This window comes from Chiloscyllium plagiosum, chromosome 1 (assembly GCF_004010195.1).
Source record: "Chiloscyllium plagiosum isolate BGI_BamShark_2017 chromosome 1, ASM401019v2, whole genome shotgun sequence".
NCBI lineage: Eukaryota > Metazoa > Chordata > Chondrichthyes > Orectolobiformes > Hemiscylliidae > Chiloscyllium > Chiloscyllium plagiosum.
In genome coordinates, this window is record NC_057710.1 from 86152718 (window position 1) to 86164041 (window position 11324).

General features: G+C 41.2%; 1 protein-coding gene across 1 annotated transcript in view; it reads left to right on the forward strand.

The window, feature by feature from the left end:
• Positions 1-5166: 5166 nt before the first annotated feature.
• Positions 5167-11324, forward strand: part of clocka (clock circadian regulator a) — a 144516-nt gene continuing 138358 nt past the window's right edge. Inside the window, exon 1 of the mRNA XM_043690694.1 lies at positions 5167-5355. The gene's annotated coding sequence lies outside the window, so the exon portion shown is untranslated. The remainder of the gene's footprint in view (positions 5356-11324) is intronic.

Genomic DNA, 11324 nt, shown 5'->3' on the forward strand with positions numbered 1-11324 from the left:
TATTAACAATAAATATCACTACCTCAACTGTACTGATTAAAAATGTTTTATATATAAGCAGTTTGACTTTCATTTCTACTTTGCTATAAACCATGGTTGAGTGTTAGCTTTATTATGTCAGATAGGTCATTCAAATACAAAATTCGATACAATTTCAGATGAGATTATGTGAAGTCTATGGAGTAATGACACCTGAATTTACAACCTTTTTTCTTAGAGGGAAGAATCTTACCACTGTTGACATCCAAATAACACTGTGAGTAGAATCTTCTGAGGCACTGAACCATGCATGCATTGGTGAGAAAGTTGGGAAAATTATATGAGGTGTCCAGCAAGGAATTTCTCAATGTTGAGAGCAAAATATCTCATTTTCCAACTGTGTTGAAATTTGAGATGGAATTCTCATCAGTGAATGGCAAGAGGACTATTATCATTATTAGTTAATCTTGTCTCATTAATATGCAGTTTCGCACCATCACACATCTATATAAAAACAAGATAGCGTCAATTCCTGATATGAAAGTCAAAACATTACCTGGCGACTTCAGCTCACCACCTCTCCTACAGACCTCCATCTTGGGACACCAGTCACAAAACATCTCAAAGCACATTTCCTGGATGTTAGTGCCTGCATTTCCCCATTCACAGACATAGGCATTGGACATGCACCAGCATCACCAAAATATTATGGTGCATTTCTGATGCACGTAAAATAAAGTTCAGCATTTCAATGTTGCACTTTGGAGTGTACCAATACCTTTCATTGCAATGCTACCACCAGGACACATTGCATGCAGGTACAAACACTCAACTCATGGATTTGACAAAGATACATCTCAGGGTTTCTCACTTGCTATCTTAGCTCTTACTCACTCTGTGCCTACTTGGATGTTCACTACATCTATCTTGCATCCCTTCCATTTTTGCACTTTGCCTGCTCAGCCAGAAGCTCATAATACCTCTGCATTGATTTGTCTTTTAGCACACACATAAAGCCAGGCATCTTGTCAATGGTTATTAGCAGCCATTTGTCAAAAGTGGTGCACATTTCTTTTGTTATTGATTCACGTGGTCAGCCAGAAGTTATTGCCTTTCCTAGATGCTCTCAAGAAAGTGGTGGTGAGCTGCCTTCTCAAAAGCTGGCAAACTATTTATTGCAGGTAGATCCAGAATGCTATTAGGGAGGATGTCAAATATCAGGCACCAAATCTCTAGTATGTTAACCCTGTGACACTAAAGGAATGGTGATATATTTCTAACTCAGGATACTTGGTTTGGAGAGGAACTTGCAGCTAAGTCTACCTGTGCTTCTACTGCCTTTGTCCCTCTCGGTATGAGGGTTGGTTTTGGAAGGTTCGGTCTGAGGAGTTTTGGTGAATGTTGCTGTATGTCAATCTCATACCCGCACAATGTGCCAGCAGTGTCTGTGGCAAACACACTGTACGTGAAAAACCAAATGGCCATATCTCAAAATGTAAGGGGAATAGTTCTCAGTCAAGTCAGACAGCCTTCAAACAGAAGATCCTGGCACATGAAAGCAATAACAGTCTCCAATGTCACAGGGGTGGGGGAGTCATTAGGTTTTAGAGTATTTGGGAATCTATACTGAATGTGGGGAAAGTACAGAAGATGTTGCAGGAGGCACATCAGCTCTATTTAAGTGGGATAGAATCACGTAAGGACAGTTTCACAGAGCTGTATAAAGCAGGAAAGGCATTTTATGTGGATGCCCATATCGAATACTCTGGAATGAATGTGGACAAAATGGAGCAACAGTGAACTGAAAGAATATGAACATATTTGAATGCTGTATAAACATACATTTACAATGAGATGTATGCTAATGCTTGACTTTTTGCATATAATTTTGGCAACTGGGTTTTAAAATTTATTTAACTTTGTTTTCAGAAGATAATCCATGAAAACAAGTAACTGTAGAAAACAGATCCTTAACTTCACAAAACTAATCCCATGTAAAAAAGAAACTAAAAGATTCTGCAAAGGGATGGGGTGAAGGGTCGTGGTTAAAGGTTGCTCTTGTCATTCTATCCTTAAAAATTGTGGAAATATTCACAGGGAACATCAGTGGCAAAAGTTTCATGTCAATGACTATTCATCAAAACATGGAAACTTGGAAACAAATATCAATATTGATTATTAATATAAAGAGATGTAAAAAGCAGTGGGGGAGATGAACAAGATGAAAGAGATTGATATTTTAATTTTTCATAGTATTTCAGCTGGCACGGCAACTGCATCTCAAAGTACCAATCTTCATTTCAAATCCAATAAAATTATTAAACATGAATTCTAATCCATTCTTTTTACTTCCTGTTTGCATCTGAGGATTCTTTAACCTCTTTGAAAACTTAATTGTTCTTGGATCCCAGAGGTTGTTTGATAAAGGCACCCAGTTAAAAGTCACAATAATATGGAAGAAATTAGTACAGTGGTATCTCAGTGGGCAGCTTTATTCAAGATCAGCAGTAAGAGCGAGCCTTCACCGTTAACCACAGAATCCAGGCCAGTTGCAGGAGAGAAGAATGTAAGAAATAGAGCAGGAGTAAGCCACCTGGCCCCTTGAGACTCGTCCGCCATTCAATAAGATCATGGCTGATCTTTCTGTGGACTCAGCTCCACGTAACCACTCAATCACCATAACCCTTAATTCCTTTACTGTTCATAAATCTATCTACCCTTGCTATAGAAACATTTAATGAGGTAGCCTCGACTGCTTCACTGGGCAGGGAATTCCACAGATTCACAACCCTTTGGGTGAAGAAGTTCCTCCTAAACTCAGTCCTAAATCTGCTCCACCTTATTTTGAGGCTATGACCCCTAGTTCTAGTTTCCTGGCAGCGTAAAAACCCTCTCTGCTTTTATCTTATCTGTTCCCTTCATAATTGTATTTGGTTCTATAAGACCCCTTCACTCTTCTAAATTCCAACGAGTCGAGTCCAACTCAATCTCTCCTCACAATCCAATCCTCTCAACTCCAAATCAACCTAGTGCCAGTACATTCTTTCTCAAGTAAGGAGACCAAAACTGGACACAGTACTCCAGGTGTGGTCTCACCAGAACTTTGTATAGCTGCAGCATAACCCCCTTTGTAAAGTCCATTCCTCTAACAGTGAAAGGTATTATTCAATTTGCTTTCTTAATTATCTGCTGCATATGCGAATCCATGATGTGTCTGCCTGATTGGACAATTTCTACCCGGAAAGAAGTCAGATCTCTGAAACAGCAATTCTTCTGATGTCTTTCCGTGCTTTTTCCCTGTAAAAGTACCCCATTTGTCCTTTTCAGATAATGCCATAGATCATGGCAGATTTGGCACTTCTGGTTTCTATTTTGTTTGTTTGTTATTGTTTCAGCCAGTGAGCTAGTGAGCTCTGGTTTTCACTAGAATGGTTTTTAAACCTTTCCATTCCACAGTTATATTTCTGGGCATATCAAAGTTCACACACCTTTCATCCCTGTTGCCAGTGTGACATAATAAAACGTTTTTTTTTGGCTCTGTCTGACGATGAATAGTTGGAAATTGGTTAATTTTACTTTGTGCTCTTTTGGTAATCTTAGTGGTCTTTTGCCTCAACATTAAGCATTTCCATTGCATGAAGTGGCCACACCAATAAGCTATTGTTTGGAAATCTTTGCTGGACTCAGTTTGATTTGGTGTACTTAAATGCCTACATGTTGCATTTCTAGTGAAAATGAAACCAAAGATACGATTTTTTGAAACTCCAAACTTGAAATATGCTTTGAGATATGGTCAGTGAGCTGTACTGTTCTCAAGGTATATTTGGTCTTCAGTATCTTCGGATGTTTCTCACTGCAATAAGTTCCCCAGCTGCAGCATAGTTATTTGATAAGTTCACACATGTTGTAACTTTTTTTTCTTGAAACCAGCTTTCCACTTCATTCTGTTTGCTGGAAGCTCTCTTCTTGTTACTCATTTGCCATCCATGGTGTGTTCTGCGTGGGCTCGTATCTTGGAATGTGAAACATCATGATTGCTTGATCTCAGACAAGGTGAGCACTATTAGCAGAAATGGAGTTTCCACTGCATTGTCTGGCAGTGCTTATCAAATCCCAACTATTCAGTGCTGAAAATGCTTTAAACGTGGTTCATGCTTCTTTGTGAATTACCACAAATATATGCCCACTGATTCTTGATCGTTTCACCGAAAGAAAACGATCTGCTTTGTCTAAATTCCTCAGTTTTTGAAAACCTCTATTGAACTGCCTCACAGCGTTCACTGCTCCAAAACTTGCAATTTCTCCAATACATATGTAACTGAAATTTCTTACTCGTGGAACCATTCTTGTGATTTTTCTGCACTCTCTTCAATGTCTTCACATTCTTCTTGAAGTTTGGTGCGTATACTTCAGTTGGCTGCAGCATTATTTTATACAGTTAAACAAAACACTTTCATTTTTGTACTAAGAATAAGGCCCAGATGTTTTAGACTTTGTTAATGATTCTCTCAACCTTAAATTATGTATACAAATTTACATTTTTATCCCTCTGCTCCTTCATTCACTTTAGAATTATACCCTATATTTTCTATTGTCTTTCCACATTCTTCCAACAAGAATTAATCAATTCACTCTTCTCTTCATTAAATTACATCTGTCACTTGTCTCATTTCACCATCTTGTTTCTATCACAATTCTACACGATTCCCCTCATAATTCACAGTATATCCAAGTCTTCATCATCTATCAACTGCTTTCTCCATCTGTCCTGCCACTTTTCGGTGATCTGTGCAGGTGTATATAAGGTCCCTCTACTCCTACATCCCCTTGCATTGAATTGAACGACGTGGTTTACATTGTCTCTCAATCTTCTTCCAACCAAAGTGCATCACCTCACACTTGAATGTCACCAGCCACCTATCCTCCTAACTTGTCAATGTCCTTTTGGAGTTTCACACTGTACAATTTCTCAATGTTTACAGCCATCTGCAAACTTTGAACTTCCAACCTCCAAAGCAGGATCCAGATTGTTAACATAACGTACATCAACAAAGACCATGGCAAGAATTGGGTCAGTGGGACTATCTGTGCAGCAGTGGCCCCGCCTCTCCCACGATCACAACAATGGAGAGAATTGGGTCAGTGGGACTCTCCCAGCGAACCTCGCGCACGGGGCCTGCGCAAGGAGATCGCGCTGAGCTCGAGCAACGTTGACAGTTATTGCAGGAAAAAAAATGCTCGCGACTGATGGATGACCGGTAAATTAAATCATGTAAATTATTACAGACGCCCAACCTCCGTTTCAGATATCTCCCTGATTAATAAGGGAAGGAGAAAAGAAACAGGACATTTCCAACAGCAACATTGCATCGTTATGTAAGTGTTGGATGAAAATTATATTCTATATGGAAAGTAGTGCGCAGTATCCTGTTTCTTTTAGAAAATATGCCGCTTGTTAAAGATTGCAGTTCAATTTAATTTTAATCGGCGTGAGCATTGATGTTTTTGTTTCGAGGATAGCGCTTTAAAAAAAACAAAATGGATCGGTGTAATTTAGTGCAGCCCCTCAGACGCGGTATTGACTGGCTGCCCGAGCTGTCTATCACGGCCGCCGAGGATGGACAGTCGCGGCTCGGACAAGAACGTTTGATTGCTAACAGAATTTTTTAAAAACCCAAAGAACTGCGGATGTTGGAAATCAGAAACAAAATACCCCCCTCCCCCGAAATCTGCCGTCTGGCAATCTCTGTGGAGAGAAATCAGAGTTCAGGTTTCGGCTCCGGTGACCCTCCTTCAGAACTGGGGTGATCCCTAACGGTCTCTGGGCATCAGTTTATTCGTTAGAATGAAGAAGAAATGAGGGGGTGGGGGTACAGCCTGTATGTGTTGTGCGGCGGTGCAGGGGAGGAGAGAGAGAGAGAAATGAAATAAAGGTAGGTATTTAAATGGGATATGGAGTCCTTTATTTCAAGTTTATATTATTTGTTAGTTCAGTGTTTTGACCTCAAGTACTTGCCTGATTTCGAGCTATCGCGTACTTCCCATTCTGTCTCTTGTTATTGAAGCTCCGCACTGCGCATGTGTGGAGCGATGGTTTCCCCCTCCTCCTCCTCCTGGGGGGGCGGGGGCGGGGCAGTTATTTTCACCGCATTGTTTTTCAGTCTTTTATTCCTCGTGGGCAATTTCGCGAACATATGAAACGGTTTTTCTTTTCATAGCAATAGTATTAATTACTTTTAAAAAGAACACCCAGATGTCTGGAGGTTTCGTTACCGACTTAATAAATTACTTGCATGCATCCATCCAAATAAAACAACGTAAATTAATGTATTTCTTTCAGTATTGTATAATTGATTTTAAGCTTCCCCACCAACTTAACGACACCAATTTATCAGCAGTATTGCCAAATGTCGAGATAAGAGTAGTGCTGGAAAAGCAGAACAGGTCAGGCAGCATCCAGGAAAATCGATGTTTCGGGCAAAAGCCCTTCATCAGGAATGCCTAGTATTGCCAAATGTGCTGAACTGATTTAAGAAAAATACTCCGTCAAGGATGTGGACAGCACTTATTGCCCCCATGTTCCTCGAGAAGAGATGGCGTGAGCTTCATGAACCATCACAGTTCATGCAGTGAAACAGCATCCACATTGCTGTTATGAAAGGTGTAAAGTTCCAGGTTTGGGCTATTTGGAGGGGAACATGCAGGGTGATGTTCCAAAGTATCTATTTCCCTTGTCACTGATTTCGAAGGTGCCACCAAAGGAACCTGCTAGTTGTTGTAGCTTATCTTGTAGATATTACGTATTCTACTTTAAATTGTCATAAACAGGGGTTCATCTATATACGCAGTTCACTAGCTGATCATGTTGGGTCTTGTGTACACACTTTTTAAATCAAACTTGCATCAATCAATTTACATTTTTCATTTGTAGATGTGCACCAAACCATATCCTCATTGGATCTGATATGTGAAGTGGCACATGTAGGATAGATATGAGACATTGGTGTAGGTTGACTTTTACAATCATGGTTGCTACATCACTCATCTTCGTTGTGGCGCATATGATGGCTAATGTCTCCGAAGTGAAAATCGATATTTTGTCCTTTATTTCGTAATTGCAAGTTGTAATGATTTTAATGAGGTCAGCCAGGTGGACCTCATAGAATATGAGTTCCCTGATTGGAGGTGTTAATCTGATCCAATCAGGGAGCTCAAGCTGACAGATAAGTGCTGCATTTTGGGAAAGTGAATTGTAGCAGGACTTATATACTTAATGGTAAGGGCCTAGGGAGTATTGATGAACAAAGAGCCCTTGGAGTGCAGGTTCATAGCTCCTTGAAAATAGAGTCGCAGGTAGGTAGGATGGTGAAGAATATGTTTGGTATGCTTTCCTTTATTGGTCATGTTGGGAGGTCATGTTGCTGCTGCACAGAATGTTGGTTATGCCAGTTTTGGAATGTTGTGTGCAATTCTGGTCTCCTTCCTATCAGAAGGATGTTGTGAAACTTGAAAGGGTTCAGAAAAGATTTACAAGGATGTTGCCAGGGTTGGAGGATTTGAGCTATAGGGAGAGGCTGAACAGGCTGGGGCTGTTTTCCCTGGAGCTTCAGAAGCTGAGGGGTGACCTTATAGAGGTTTATAAAATCATGAGAGGCATGGATCAGGTAAATAGACAAAGTCTTTTCCCTAGAGTCGGGGAGTCCAGAACTAGAGGGCATAGGTTTAGGGTGTGAGGGGAAAGATATAAAAGAGACCTAAAGGGCAACCTTTTCACCCGGAGGGTGGTGCGTGTGTGGAATGAGCTGCTAAAGGAAGTGATGGAGGCTAGTAAAATTGCAGCATTTAAAAGGCATCTGGATGGGTACATGACTAGGAAGTGTTTGGAGGGATATGGGCCAAGTGCTGGCAGGTGGGACCAGATTGGGTTGGGGTATCTGGTTGGCATGGACGAGTTGGCTTGTCACTGGCCCCTTGGGTGTTTCCTTTCTTCCTGGTGGTGGAAGCCGAATAAAGTTTTATGCATTCGTTCATTCACTGTGTCTTATACCTATACACACGCAATGTAGGTGCTGCAGAAAACTAAATGGTATCGCTGTTAGGCAATAGTGAGGGTGAAAAAAGAACAGGAGTTTCAGCCATCCTGTTTGCGCTGATGCCAACACTGAGGTTTGGAGTCAGGAAGTTCCACCAATACCTTTACAAATGTAAATTTGTAATAATAGTGGACCACAACCCCTTGCTAGATCTATTAAAAGAGGACAAGGCAAAACTGGGTGGTATGGTGGCTCAGTGGTTAGCACTCCTGCCTCACAGCACCAGGGTCCCAGGTTCGATTTCAGCATCGGGTGACTGTCTGTGTGGAGTTTGCACATTTTCCCTGTGTCTGTATGGGTTTCCTCCTACAGTCCAAAGATGTGCAGGTCAGGTGAATTGGCCATGCTAAATTGCCCATAGGTTAGGTGCCTTAGTCAGAGGGAAATGGATCTTGGGTGGGTTACTCTTCGGAGGCTTGGTGTGGACTTGTTGGGCTGAAGGGCCTGTTTCCACACTGTAGGGAATCTGGTAAATCTAATAAACTGCCTATAGCATTGGGTCGAGATCAGAGGTGGGCTCTGATATTAAATTAGAAGTTGGAGCATTGCTGGCAGATACACCACTGGAAGAGTCTGTAATGATTCTAAATTTTCTGGACTCACTTCCAGTCACAGCTGGACTTATGACGCAGAAAAATCTGGTGCAGGCAAAGCTGAAACAACTCATGGTGATGGGAGAAACCAAAGAGCCATCACAACCAGAATTGAAACCTTTTTGGACCCAGAGAGACTGAATTACAGTAGAGGATGGCATATTATTATAGGGAGCAAGAGTGATTGTCCTGAGCAAATGTACTGGCCAAACTCCTCCAGGGTCATCCAGAGTTTTCGTAAATGAAGATGTTGGTGAGACATTATGTCTGGTGGCCAGGATTGGATGCAGATATATGTCATTAGTGGGGCAGTGCCAAACAAAGACAAAAATTACCACCAGCAACTCCGCCACATTGGTGATGGATTCATTTACATGTTGACAGTGCAGGTTCTTTCTTGGGCTGTATGTTCTTACTCGTTGTGGACACCCACTCAAAGTTGCTGGTCATGCATAGAGTTCATTCATCGAACATGGAGGTGATGATTGAAAACCTGTGTGCATTTTTTACAATATACAAACTCCTGGAAGTGTTGGTCAGAGATAATTGGCCATTCTTTACCAGCAAGGAATTTGAGTACTTCATAAAATCGAATGGTATTTCACATATATGGGCAACTCCATACCATCCATCATCCTATTGCCAACTTTAAGTACATTTAAGTTGTCATTGGACAAGCATATGGACGTACATGGAATAGTGTAGGTTAGATGGCCTTCAGATTGGTATAGCAAGTCGGCGCAACATCGAGGGCCGAAGGGCCTGTAGTGCGTTGTAATGTTTTATGTTCTAGAAAGAGCTGTCCAATCTTTCGAAGGCAGGTTTAAAGCAACAGCTTACAGCTTCACTAGATATCAAATTGATTATCGGACCACCCCTCATGCAACCCCAGGGATAGCTCCAGCAGAGTTGCTCATGCAGACCAGACTGTGCACCAGGTTAAATCTGATCTTCCTAGACTTGGGGAGGTGGCTCAAATGGCATCAGGAATGCCAATGTCACTCCATTAAGTGAGAGACAGTTTAGCATAGAAGTTTATTGTCATGTGTACTTTTATAAGAAAACTATAGTGAAACATGTTTTAAGTCACCCCAGCATGGTGCCTACACTTCAGGGAACAAAGTTTGGCGTAGGAACCACAGGAATGACCCTACATGGGTAAGAGGCATGGTTGACGTGAGGTCAGGTCCAATGCTGTATGAAGTTCTGACTCTCGAATGGTGCGTGAGCAAAATGTGTTTGGCTCCTCGACAGCCTTTCTGACTTTTGGAACCCATGGGCTCTCCCCCTCTCTCTGTCAATCATTGAAGAGACCTTGGAATCTGAGATGGACATGGTAGAAATCGCCGGCTGTGCACTTTTGCTGCCTATAAAACAGAATGAATTTCTTCCAAGATGCTCCAGATGTTAGAGGTGAGCTACTGTTCATATCTGCTATATCAAAGACAGAGTTGGAGGAACCTGACCCAGTGCTAAAACGCCCAGGAGGAGCTACAAATAAAGAACCAGCTTATGTCCTTGGAATCGGAGTGGGAGGGTCATAGTGGTTGTAGCAAGGTCAGCCAGGTTGACCTGATAGAATGAGTTTCCTGATTGGGATTGTTAATCTGGTTGAATCAATGGCCCTGTGAACAATTGATTATAGTGTAGAAAATCCAGACATTCACAGCTTTTAGGCTACGTTTTGAAACAAAACTGATCGGAGTCAGGCACATATATAGTTTCTCTTCTAGTCTGACCTATAGGTAAGTCAGACCAACTGCATTATGGTTGATGTTTAATTGCTCTCCAGGCAATTAGGGATGGCCTGTGAATGCTAGTTCAGCCAGCAATGCCCACATCATGTGAATGAACATTTTAAAAAAAAAAAGGACAATGCAGAGAAAGCATAGTTGCCTTGGTGTAAAAGTTTCCCTTGTGAAGTGTTCAGACCAGGAGGATTTTGTTCGAAATTAGCGAAAGACTTCACACTTTACAGGATAGTACTGGGAAGAAGCATGTGATAAAATGTGATAGAAAGGCAATTAATCAAGATTTGAAAAGCTTTAAAGTTTTGGATAGATGAGATAGTTTGTGTGTTTTGAGATTTTTCAAACTGTGTTCTATATTCAGCTTGTCTTTTTTCCATTTTCATATACAAAACAACTAATAGATTTAAACATTGCTAGAAGAAGACAAGATTTTGAAACTTTTTGATTTGTACTCATCAGAACAAGGCTGCGAGAAGGAGATTTGAAAATGGCCTGTCATTTTATACAGCATGAGAAGAGGATGCTGATTTGTTTGGCCTGTTTATGCTGGCAAAAGGAATTTTTCATACTTTGAGCCATTTTTTTTACACAAAAGGGATGATTGAGATGATCCTCATGATAACAGCCTTAACAAACAATATACCTTCCTGGTCTGAAAATTAAGATAGACAGTTAATTCTTCTTGCTGTATCCTCATATCAGTGATAGCACAGAGGTAAAAACAATGACTGCAGATGCTGGAAACCAGATTCTGGATTAGTGGTGCTGGAAGAGCACAGCAATTCAGGCAGCATCCGAGGACAGGCAAAATCGACGTTTTGGGCAAAAGCCCTTCATCAGGAATAAAGGCAGAGAGCCTGAAGCATGGAGAGATAAGCTAGAGGAGGGTGGGGGTGGGGAGAGAGTAG